The sequence below is a fragment of the Nannobrachium achirus genome (genome assembly GCF_963921795.1).
Source record: "Nannobrachium achirus genome assembly, chromosome: 5".
NCBI lineage: Eukaryota > Metazoa > Chordata > Actinopteri > Myctophiformes > Myctophidae > Nannobrachium > Nannobrachium achirus.
This window is the reverse complement of record NC_137814.1, coordinates 45,564,385-45,576,426: the sequence shown is the minus strand read 5'-3', so window position 1 is coordinate 45,576,426 and position 12,042 is coordinate 45,564,385. Positions and strand designations below refer to the sequence as shown.

At 41.2% G+C, this 12,042-nt stretch overlaps 1 protein-coding gene across 5 annotated transcripts in view; it reads left to right on the top strand.

Moving 5' to 3' along the window:
* Positions 1–6,997: 6,997 nt before the first annotated feature.
* LOC308285612 (receptor-type tyrosine-protein phosphatase F) overlaps positions 6,998–12,042 on the top strand; it is a 169,239-nt gene continuing 164,194 nt past the window's right edge. For 4 of the 5 annotated variants that reach the window (XM_080726426.1, XM_080726424.1, XM_080726425.1 and 1 more), the window contains exon 1: positions 7,869–8,289. The gene's annotated coding sequence lies outside the window, so the exon portion shown is untranslated. Of the gene's footprint in view, positions 7,013–7,732; positions 7,776–7,868; positions 8,290–12,042 lie in introns of those variants that run through there. The other variant, XM_080726423.1, reaches the window with a different exon arrangement.

The following is a 12,042-nucleotide window of genomic DNA, read 5'->3' as shown; positions in this document are numbered from 1 at the left end:
CACTGTTTACGACCCAGGTCAGCAATTTCTCAGTGGGCATGCAGCCAGAATTGTGGTTTATCAGTGACCTCTTTGCACAGGGAGATAACAAATGCATGGCTATTTGGACACCATTTTAACGTTCTAGATTTGTTTTGAGATTTGGCCGCGAACTGTGGTTTTAGACATTCTGTTTTAAAAAAAGAGAATTAAATGGTGACCTTAATTTATTTTGTGGTAATGCACAGCTCTTAGCCTCTTGCTCGGCTTGCTGTGTGTGTGTGTGTGTGTGTGTGTGTGTGTGTGTGTGTGTGTGTGTGTGTGTGTGTGTGTGTGTGTGTGTGTGTGTGTGTGTGTGTGTGTGTGTGTGTGTGTGTGTGTGTGTGTGTGTGTGTGTGTGTGTGTGTGTGTGTGTGTGTGTGCGTGCGTGCGTGCGTGCGTGCGTGCGTGCGTGCGTGCGTGCGTGCGTGTGACCTTTAAAACAAAAAACTTTGGAAAACACTTATAATGCATTGTAGTCAGCACAGTGTATTCTTATAATCACAATACAGATACATTATTAGATGTTATGGAGCTGGTGTGGTTGTTATCAGCTAGCCTGCCTTGAATATAGTCATTTAATTTTTACATTGCACTTGTATGGTGCCTATAATGTGCTTAATTATAGCATAACACCTCATATGACTCAAATGTATCTCAGTCAGGTTTTTAACCATCAGAAGACAAACGTTGTTGGCAGTCTTTGTCAGACGTTGCAGACATTTGAAACCTTCAGGTCTTTAAAACACAGTGAATCAAGTCATCTGTCAGCCAGTGCGGTTTGCCCATCATCAGACATCAGAGCAGATGACTCCAACCGAGGAGCTTCTGTGTCTGGATGCATCCAGGTGTTCTTACCATAACAGATAGATCTCTGAGTTGTGCAACAGCACGCGCAGTTTGTCACGTAGAGAGAGAAGCCCATGAAAAACCTCCCACAATCACAGAATGAAGCGCTCTCTCTCTCTCTCTCGCTCTCTCTCTCTCTCTCTCTCTCTCTCTCTCTCTCTCTCTCTCTCTCTCTCTCTCTCTCCTCCTTTTTCCTGAAACTGCTAATGGGGTATTGTTAGATGTGTGTGTGTGTGTGTGTGGAGAGGGGAGGGGGCACTTTTGGTAAGGGAGGTGTCAGCTCCCTCACACTGATGGGAGGAGAAGAGGAGGTTGTCAGCATTTGAAATCTAATGAAAAGGATTGGGGGATGGGGGGATGACACCATGTAATAAATTCTCAGACTGTTTTCGAAGTCTGAATACAGCCAGTAGACTGGGGTGGGAGCTTTAATAAAATAGACAGTCTAATAATGGTCCAAACTTTAGCTGTTCCTATGCGTCTTCTAAACTTTACCTGTTGATATGATGATAAACTTTATTTCAGACACATGGTCCATAAAAAACATATATACAAAAAAACAGACAAACAATACGTATATATACAGTTATAGCAACTGATAGCAAGTTCCTATGCGCCTAAAAACTTTAGCTGTTGATAACAAGTTCCTTTGCAGGCAGTTTGTAAATGCATGAACGGTGAAGCACCACTAGTCATGATTAAGCCAGATATGGCATCTTCTCCTTTATTATGAAGTGGCTGCTGGTGTGGAGAAAGTCTGTCTCCTTTGGCCAAATGGAAATAGTAATATTTATAAATACTTAAACTAAATACAAAACGGCTTCAAAAGAACAATGTTGGAGAGAAGAGATTCACTGAAAGAAAATTAGAAATGATGAGTATAAAGGCATTTCCTTTGTATGACTATGAGCGGGCATAGAGACACAAACAGACACACAGGCACGTACATTTGCGCGAGCGTGCACAAACACACACGCACGCCCATGCTTGTGTGTCTACATGCATGCATGCATACATACCGGTACATACATACATACATACATACATACATACATACATACATACATACATACATAAAGAAACTTCAGGCAAAGATTTGTCAGAATAAAAGGTATGCAGGGCTGTTATTGTGAATAAGAATAGGTTTTTTGAGTAGTTACATACATACATACCGGTACATACATACATACATACATACATACATACATACATACATACATACATACATACATGCATACCGGTACATGAAGAAACTTCAGGCAAAGATTTGTCAGAATAAAAGGTATGCAGGGCTGTTATTGTGCATAAGAATTGGTTTTAAATTGAGTAGTTACATTTAAAGGTAACTTTCAGTCTGAATGTACTTTGTGTCATGGAATTGGAATGGACAGTTCATTGGGCCTCATTCATCAAGCACTTAAGACCAAAAATACGATCATATTTTGTTCTTACCGGCATTTAGGATGATTCTCAAGTTGGGGGTCAAATTCATCATTGTATTTTGGTCTTGGATTTGTGCTGGAAATACGATGGAAAATACACCACCTCCGACCATGGTGTAAATCTTTGCTTATATTTAGGATGCTTTTTTCGGTCTGGAAATAAGCCATCAGCCCACGGTGCATATTTAGAATGCTTTTTTCTTCATGCAAAATCAATTTTAAATTGTGCCAAACATCAAATAAAATATTTATTAGTCCATTCTGCCCAACATGTGCCAACACATGTATTTAAAAAATAAAAGAATATGTCAATTGTCAAACAATTACATATTCAGTCGTGGATTAGCTGTCACTGAGTTTGTAACCAAATGGACACGCCGATGGGGGACCACTCATGCACCGCATGATGACTGCCCGCACTCGTCCATTTGGTTTCATTTTAAAGAGTTATGGATCTATAAAGGCCCAAGGGTCTGTTTGGTTACCAACTCTCCTTCATTTAGCAGGAGACCACCAGACCACTTGTAACCCCCAGCACAGCACTGTGGTCCCTGGACCACTGGTTGAGACCCACTGCACTACCTAGGCCTATACTGTATTTGCCACTAACCTATATTCTTACCTCTGATGAAGAATAGCAGTGTTTCACTTTGTGGATATTTCCACATAATTTTTTAGTGTTGTCTTGTAAACCACTTTATTATATTATAGTCTACATTAGAGCATTACGTTCAGCATCCATTTTGTAATCTGCAGGATCAGAACAGTTTTAATTCATATACTATGTTGTCAATGTGATGCCGATATGTTTTTCTTTCCTTTTTTGCCTTTGTTTTTTGACGAGACAAGTTGACGTTTTTATATGCAGCAAGTCCAAGTTCAAGTTCCTCTGTTGGCGAGAAGGTGGGGGGTGTCGCGACCCTCCACTGATTAGGCTTTAATTTATAATAGACTAGGCTACTGTATGCCTATTGATCACATCAACACATAACGCTACATACAAAAGCAAAATAACTCTTACCTTCGGTCTGATAAGAATACATGTGGCTTTACAGGACAGTGTTGAAATATTAATTTAAAAAAAAAGAAAATCCCCTCAGTATATACATATAGGATAAATAATCAATAAAGCTCGCGACCTGGTCTGGTCCATATCGGAAAGCAGCCGTGTCACAGCTCATACTGTATATTCCTTCAACATTATCTTTTTGGCAATGTTCAGTAGAAAAGGATTATAATATCCATCCCATGTTTATTATTTTGTGATTGAGGACTAATCATAGCCTTGTAAATGTGCCGATCTATAGAGAAGAAAAAATAGGCATCATATTCTTTTTTTTTTCTCTCTTTTTTTTTTGACAAGACACAATCAAGTTCAACAGTATAGCCAAGTTGAAGTTGTGATTAATTTCTAGTAGCCTAGAGTGTGAATGGGTTCCCAGAGCAGAAAGTGCTTAGTCATGCTCTCTCTACCATATATGGTCCTGCCGTAAGTACTATGGAAGCTGCTCTCTCGTTTTTACCCTTGTTTTTGCACTTAAATTTACATCCAAATTCATCATGACATACACCTGTGGATAAGCACAAAATGGGATATACACACTGCTTGATGAATTTGACTGACGTTTGGACTTACTGAAATTTAAGATGAAATTTAAGGAACAAAATACACCCTATTTACGACCATATTGATGAATGAGGCCCATTGTCTCCACCAGCCGAAGGCTTGGGGGAGAGTATGTTTTCCCCTTCGTCCGTCCGTGTGTCCGTCCGTCCGTCCGTGTGTCCGTGCGTGCGTCCTCGCAGTTTGTGTGCAGCTAATCTCAGTCGCCGTTGGCCCGCTCGCTGCCAAAGTGAGCACACACATTCCCTGGATGCCAATCTAGAACCTCTGCCCTAAATCTTTCAAATGGGCCTTTTCTAGCGCCACCTAGTGGCCGATGTTCGCAAAACACATTTATGTGCACTACTCTTACAGATTTTGTCCAAAAATCCTACAAATCGGTAGGCAGTATCTCGACAGTCATGTGATCGACACAGATCTGTCCGATTTTGCATATTCCATCCTGATTGGCTAAGATTGGCTTCCAAAGTTTGTAGGATTGAGCCGTTTTGAACAAAATGCCTCAAATCCCAAACGCAAAGTGCAATTATCATGAAATCGCGCACACACGTTCCCACTAGGCCGAGGAAGAAATGCCACTTATTTTTTTTAAATCAGCCTCATGGTGGCGCTATAACAGGCCGATTTGTGGTTTTACCTATAACTCCACCGATCAGTTTCAAACTTTGTAAGCGCACTCCCTAGAGTCTAAGGATAAACCTTTGCCCTGCATTTTTCACATCAGCCTTTTATAGCGCCACCTTTGGGCCGACTTATGTAAAACACATTTTTGGATATTACTCCTTGAGATTTATCCAAAAATCACGCAAATCGGTACACAGTATCTCTAGTCATGTGATCAAGTCCGATCCGTCTGATATTTCATATTCCATCCTGATTGGCTAATATTAGCTTCCAAAGTTTGCAGGATTGCTCAGTTTTTGAAAAAAATGCTTCAAATCATCAACGCAGCTTGCGATTACCGTGAAATTTGCCACACATATTCCCACTAGGTCAAGGAACAAATGCTACCTTTTTTCACATTGGCCTGTTATAGCGCCACCAGCAGGTAGACTTTAGCAAAACACATTTTTGGAACACAATGCTTCAAATCATGCATGCAGCTTCCGATTTCCATGAAAGATCTATGGTGAAGAACATATGCCACCCTTTTTACATTGGCCTATTATACAGTAACACCACCAGGACACACGGCCTGGTTTGCTACTAATATTCTCCTCGTGAACTTCTCTATCACCAATAACAGTCTGATTTTCTTCAGATCTGTGGTATCAAGGGAATAATTACATTTGAATTGGCAAAAACATAGTTTTCATTCTGTGCTGTGCTTTTAAGTCGGTCTCTGCTCAGCATGTGGGGATAATAATTAAGCCCTGGAAAGCCCCATCTACTTCTCACATCTCTGTCTCAAGGACCAAGTTTTCCTAAGACATACAGTACAGTTATTCTCCATCTGCCGATCTTGTGAAAAGATGTTGAGGAATGCATGTTTCTTCTTAGAAGCTTGTGTCCAGAGAATCAGTACCTGGTTATCTTATTGTTAATATCATGTTTGTGTAGTTGAATCAGATGAGCCACATTGTTTTGTGCAAAGATGTAAACAAAAGAAAGACAGAAATATCCTCTATCATTTTGTGAAGTGTGCTGTGTACACAGTTCTGCAGCCCAGACAACAGAGTTTGGACTCTGTGTAGAGAAAGTGAGTTTAGTCCACAAGGCACTTTAAATCGCATTACAACTCACATCGGTCACTTCCTATGAGTATTATTGTTTTAACTTTTGCGTGGTTGGTTGATTTCAGCTACTAGTTGATATTTCTCTTGCAGGGTTGGAGACCAAATGTTATAAAGCATGCTGTTTAGACAGATGCTAGGTTCATTGTTTAGCCACTATCCTAGTTTCTTTGATGCGCTACATTATTCTCTCGTCAGTTAGTTTGCATCGTACAACATTATTAAAATGCACGGTAATGAAACAAACACAGCTGATATTTTCAAAAAACAAATGGATACTGTATTACAGTATTACTGCAAAACCCTTGTATCTTCCAGTTTTGAGTAGCACCATTTGGGTTCCTGTTTTAGGGAAAGCAAAACGGTGCAAACAAACCACTCCCTAAAAGTGTCATTTTCACTGGTTGGGTTTGGAATTACATGCAGTTTTATTTTATTATTATATTATTAATATTTTAATGATTTAGTCGTTATGCCAATTAATGCCTTCCATTTGAAAACTTGAAATGGGACATTCTGCATAATTAGTACTTTTACTTTTGGCACTTTAAGTACATTTCGCTGCCAATACTTTTGTACTTTTACTCAAGTAAATTTTGAATTATGGACTTTTACATGTAACGGAGTATTTCTACATTGCAGTATTGATACTTTTACTTAAGTAAAGAATTTGAATACTTTCCCCACCACTGATTCTATGTTGGAATGCACAGCAGTAGACTCCATGGTGGTGGGCAGGTACTACTCTCTCCCACACTGCCCCACCTGAGCGGGACTATGTCGTTTCAGCAGTTATTATAGCTACTTATAAATGTGTGTCCTCACCTAAACACAGTCGCTTCCAGACTTCCAGGTTGTGTTTTGGGTTGCAGTTTCTCTCATCAACATCACTAATATAAAAGATGTTTATTGGTCTGTCGAGAGGGGAAAGCAATGCTGTAGGAGTCAAGTTAACAGTCCGCACAGTATTATTGGGATAAATGAGCAAACTTCTCCCCAAGGTCCAGAGGCTGTCTAATCTATTAAGGCGCTATCGTCGTCGCGGATGGCGAGGCTCAGCGAGGGAGGGTATAGGGACCGGGGGAGGTTTTCGGGTGTGTGTGTGGGGTGGGGTGGGGGGCCCGGGGTGAATGGTAGTGCTGACATCCTCTCTCTCTCTCTCTCTGTGCAATCCCCTGTCCTTGTAGGACGGAAGAGAAAAACTGCACCAGAGGCTGACTTGGCTGTTCCTCTGAGCTTCACCATAAATCCGACTGAACATTTCTGAACATCTGTTGTGGATGATTAGCTCCATGGCTAGTGGAGTTTGACCGGAGGGAACAAAAAAAAAGGAGCCAGTGTGTTTGGTTGGTGGTTGTTGCTGCTGCTGCTGCTGCTGCTGCGTGTGTGTGTGTGTGTGTGTGTGTGTGTGTGTGTGTGTGTGTGTGTGTGTGTGTGTGTGTGTGTGTGTGTGTGTGCGTGTGCGTGTGTACTGCCTGTATGGAGAATATGGATGTTGCATACATTTCTATTTTCTTTCCATCCACCAACTTTTTTTTTTGTTGGTCAGAGTAATTTGGAGCACTTGCATCAGTCCTGCAGTGTTGTTAGATCGTTAACGTAATTGCTGCAAGTCTCATGGGAATGCTTAAATGTAATCTCTTCAAGGTCACGAAAAACATTTAGCCCCATTAACTTTTCGTGACTTCTTGTGTTAGTCGCTTTCCTTTTTTCTTTTTGTGGGAAGCAGTGACATGTGTGGCCAGTGAGGCGGGTTGCTGTGGTTCTGAAAAACAAAAATATATATGAAGGATTAAATTTAACATTCTGAAGGCTCTATTTGTGCCACAAATAGACAATAAAACCGTCAGCACTAATTAAGCCGTTTATAACTCAAGGAGTGTACAGAATGTAACCAAATGGACCCATTTGTGCACTTTCTGAGTTGTTAACACTGGGGATTTCACTGTGACGTTTTGAGCACACCCCAGAAAAGCAGATAAGAAGACAGCCTTATGGCTCATTAGCTGCGAGACCACATAACATCACGTGTACTCATACCTCAAAACCTTTTTCTCTACACGCAGGTGAAATCCCACGACCGCCTCTGATTGGTCAGAGTTCAGGAAGGTAAATGCTTCTCGTGCCTCCCGCCTCCTCCTCCTCCTCCTCTTCCACAGTGAAATCCAACACCTATGACATCACATGTGTGGTCTTGGCTCCTCCCAGGCAGTGCCTGAACACGGCTCAGTGTGTGAAAAAGCAGTGCCAGTGAAGGATCCCCTCCTAAAAGCACCACACATTACTCCCTTTGCCACAGCTGGAGACGTATCGCTGGAGAGACTTAAGGCAATTCCTCCGATTTAACGAAACATTTGTCAATGGAATAACTGAGGAGGAAAACAGGGAAACCACGGTCCTGCTTTACTTTTTTTTTTTTTTTTTTTACTTTTTTTCTTCTTCTTCCAAGAGACATCTCTCATCAAGGATAATTTTACTTGGGATACTGTTGGATTGGCTTGGATTCTTTTGGAATTGTTTTTTTCCTCTCTCTTTCTCTGCCTCTCTGGAATAACTGACAAAGATAAAGGGAATTGGAGAAAAAAAAGGATTTATTTGTAAGGGACCTAATTTACATGCATGGGTAAGTGTGACATTGGTGCCCACAGCATGGTAGTAGCATGGTAATGATGAAACAACCAACAAAGGATTAGTTCTGAACCAAAGTAGAAAGTCAATTCTGTACAGGTGTTTTTTTCTCTTCCTTAAGTCTTAACTGGCTTAGCCTTCATATCCCGCAAAATGAAAGTTAACTTACCTCTTGTGAACAGAAACAAAGTAACTTGATGTGATACACTTCAATAGAGAGGTATTTTCTTACTATTCTTTTGTCCCGTTGCCTTTTGTCCTTGTTCACTCTTGCTTGTTAAGCCAAAACAATAGTTTAACCTCGTCTTGGCTTAACTCTATTGGCTGGCTCTCTGGCAAATTGCCCTGTCTGGGGTGAGCCCTCCCCTCTTTTTTCAGCGGACTTTGAATAGAGGGGCCATAGAGTGTCCCCTTAGCTACTGCTGCTAAGGTGAGGCACCCTGCCGTTAGACAGTGTTAAGCCTACTCTGAGGCCAAACAACCTGTTTTTCCAGTTGTCTTTATCTCCCTAGGCAATCTTGAGGCTAAAGTTTCAGCAAAAGAGAATTTAGCTTAGAAAAAGCCATTGAGGGGCTTTGAAATCCCAGATCAGGGCAGGGTAGAGGTTTTGAAAGGTTCTTGTGACTTTTAGAAACATTTTGTGCCTATTTCTATTATTTCTTCTTTCTTCTCAGCCCAAGTGCTTGCAATGTGAAATTTAAATATTTCAATACCTGGTCTTTTTTTTTCCAGAGTGTGTGCAGTTACTTTGGCAACTTTTATTTTAGCTTTCAACACCTGGTGTTAAATGTTCATTCAACTATAAACAAATAGTTTTTGCTCAGAGATGTTGAGACAGGTGTTGCACAATTAATCTGTTGCTCAATACAAGGAGCTGGTGTCACTGGGGCAAACAAATAGAGGAGAACAAATATATGTCCGTGGTGTGTTCCTTTCAAAGCTGTCTTGAACTTTCAGGGAACAGTGTGAATGTAAAGACAACATGTCTGTCTCGCTTTGTTTGGCATGAAAAGGCGAGACCTCCCTGTGGGTCCATCTTGCTGGCCCGGGAACTCAACATTTTCTTTCTCTCCTGGTAGGCCTAAATCTGAAGTCGTTTGTTTATCAGTTAATCATTGACTAGTATGAGTGCCCTGTTGGTCTTGGCTAGGGAGTGGTAACCCAAACATTGTGATGAAACTTCAACCTGCTGGAGAAAGTGTTCAGACAAGATGGAGGACAAATGCTAAAATGTCCACACATCTGTTTGGTTCTTCAAAAGCATAAACTAACAAGGAAGTAAAACAAAAACACACAATCACAGTCCATGTCCAAATGGGAAGTTGGGAACATCCCTCCTGGTCCACAGTGGCTGACCTTTGAGGTTATCCTTCTTCACCTTAAGCCACACAGGCCATTAACCCGGCATTCCACTTTTATGGCTACGACTCAGCCACAATGTCGCCGGCTAAGTTCCAGTGAGGCCGTGTGCAAACACGGGGTGATCATTGTCTAGAACTGTGGATGTGAACTGAAGAAACACCTTTGATTGTTGTATGTTACCCTGGTCAAACATGCTAAATCCATTTGGCTCCAGTTTCAAGTTCCTTATTTTTGCCTACCTTGTAGAATGCTTTCAGACAAAGCTCTTTATGTGGAGTCAATCACTCAATCAGGCTCTCTCCCTGTTGGAAAGCTGAAAAGTAATTATGGGCAGAGCATATGGATTTTTCCATACAACTTGATTTCTCATCATTGATGATTTGGATGACGTGTAATGGCCTTTTAATGGGTGATGGATTCACTTCACCGCTGCTGTCTCAGGTGAGATGTGAAAAGGGTTGCCTACAATCACAGATCAATGTCTGTGAAGGTGATTGCGTGGATAGTTACCAACAGATTTGGTCTGAAAACCAGACATGACCAGACATCCCTTGAGGCTTTTACAGTATGGGAACCTTGTGAAAGGCTAATGTTGCCATGTATTTATCTGTAGTGTGGCTTGGGTTCTGAATCCGGACAGCGACATATAGTCAATACAAAACCTGCAGGGAGGAAATTTCCTTCAATATCATTCAAGATATCGTCAATTCAATGTCGCCGAGAGATGTTTTGCCCAATGGTAACAAGTCTGAGGGTTGTATTTTGACTGTTACAAGGCCTAGGCTAAGGCCTAGGCTAATCTCCCATCCGCCATGCTGCACAAAACAATGTGTACAAAGCAACAGTGAGCAGTGAATGTGTCAAAGTCAAGTCATGTTGCAACGTGTGATGTCAGTCAGCGGCCACTGACTGAACACGTTAAGTGTCAGCTGGCCCAATAGTCACTCCATGGTCTCAGCCATGACACTTTATCTGATGGGACAACCTCTCATCCATTCTGACAGGTGCTGAGGAGATATTTAGGGTACAAAAAAGAAGGAGACTTACTTTTCATCATCACTGAAATTAACAGCGTTTTACAAGAATAGACTACGTTTGATTCCAATAGGTGTGAATGCCTTGATGTTGGGCTGATCGCTATGAACAAAATAAAACATCACAATATTTATCAATAAATACCTCAATGACTATTGGTGCTTGTGCAAAATACTGTATTTACACACTGGGATTGTTATGTAAATAATCATCAATATGCCAATATAATAACTTAAACTAAAACAGACAGGTAAGTTCAAGAAACAAACATTTTTAACCTTTAATGCCTGGACGATACGTATGCCAGTATATCCCAAATCCTAGATGATATCTAGTCTTGTATCAGTGGTGATTGTTATAGGCTAGATATTGACCAGCCCTAGCACTTACTACCTTGATGTGTGCATTCATACGGATTTAAGTCCTTGACATGAGACATTGATAACTAAATATCAAAGCTATATGAACATCAAAGAAGATGTGGTTGTGTGGCATTTTTCAGTTTGTGCAAATGGAACAGCCTCATTACCTGCCGTAACCCTGGCAATCTAGTTTCTCTAATCTAGTTTATCCTAGTTTCTCTAATCTAGTTTCGCCTGCAAAAGTATTTTTAAATTAGTAAATAAGTGCGTTTAGATCCTTGTGCTGGGTCTTCGTGTTTACTGTGATATCTGCCTTACCAGACCAATTATGGCCTGCTCTTCTAACGCAGCCTATCTTTCTTTTATTGCCATGAGCCTAACGTTGAGAGAGAGTTTAAATCATGTGGTGTTTTATGGTGTTGTTTTTTCCTCGTTTTTTTCCTTCTTGGTCACGTCACACATTTAGCTATATGTATTACAGTTGTGCGGCTCTCAACTGAGCCACACAAATCCGCTTTGTCAGGGAGGACATTTCCCCACTCGCACAAAACTCAATTCCACATCATCCCATTACGCCTCCTCACTGATTGAAACAGGCTCCATTTGCAGGGGTGGATGCATTGTGTATGTGCTCTATTTGCATGGCCGGGCTAAGGCATAGGCATGCACTCGTAGTAGACATGAGAAATGTGCAGCATTGCTTGGCAGGTCTGCAACATACATGTAAATGCCGTCATGTAATAAGCTATTTTGAAGACGGCTAGGGATCTCTCTGTTGTAGTGAGACTGCTCGCCTGATATGATGTATGCTATTACTACTTGATTGATGTACACTTGCCATTACATTAACGGGAACAAAATAGTTATTGCTGCAGGGAAGCCATGTTGAGATAGATGGCTTGTGGAGGTGGCCTTAGGATGAACCAGAGGGTTGCAGCTTCTGTTCTCACCTTGCTCTCGGCTCAGCCATGAGAGGGTAGAGCTGGAAT